The sequence below is a fragment of the Nanorana parkeri genome, unplaced genomic scaffold, assembly GCF_000935625.1.
Source record: "Nanorana parkeri isolate BGI_ZX_2015 unplaced genomic scaffold, ASM93562v1 scaffold379, whole genome shotgun sequence".
NCBI classification, from domain to species: domain Eukaryota; kingdom Metazoa; phylum Chordata; class Amphibia; order Anura; family Dicroglossidae; genus Nanorana; species Nanorana parkeri.
The window spans coordinates 158279-158517 of NW_017306647.1; positions in this window are offsets into that span (position 1 = coordinate 158279).

Below are 239 nucleotides of genomic sequence, written 5' to 3' on the forward strand. Positions count from 1 at the left end.
TATGTATGACTCCAATTATCCCCAGTCAAGGAGAATCAAGCAGAAGAAAACCCAATTTATCTTTTTTGAAACTTTCACCCCGTCTACCGTGAATGATATTTATGTGAAGTATTCTGTGACAACGATTTAATTTATGTGTAGGCTCCTCTAATAAATTTGTGTGTTTTACCTTTAGTGACCCATGGAACCCTCCCCCCCCCCCCCCCCCCCCCCCAGACCCCCCCACCACACAACAAACA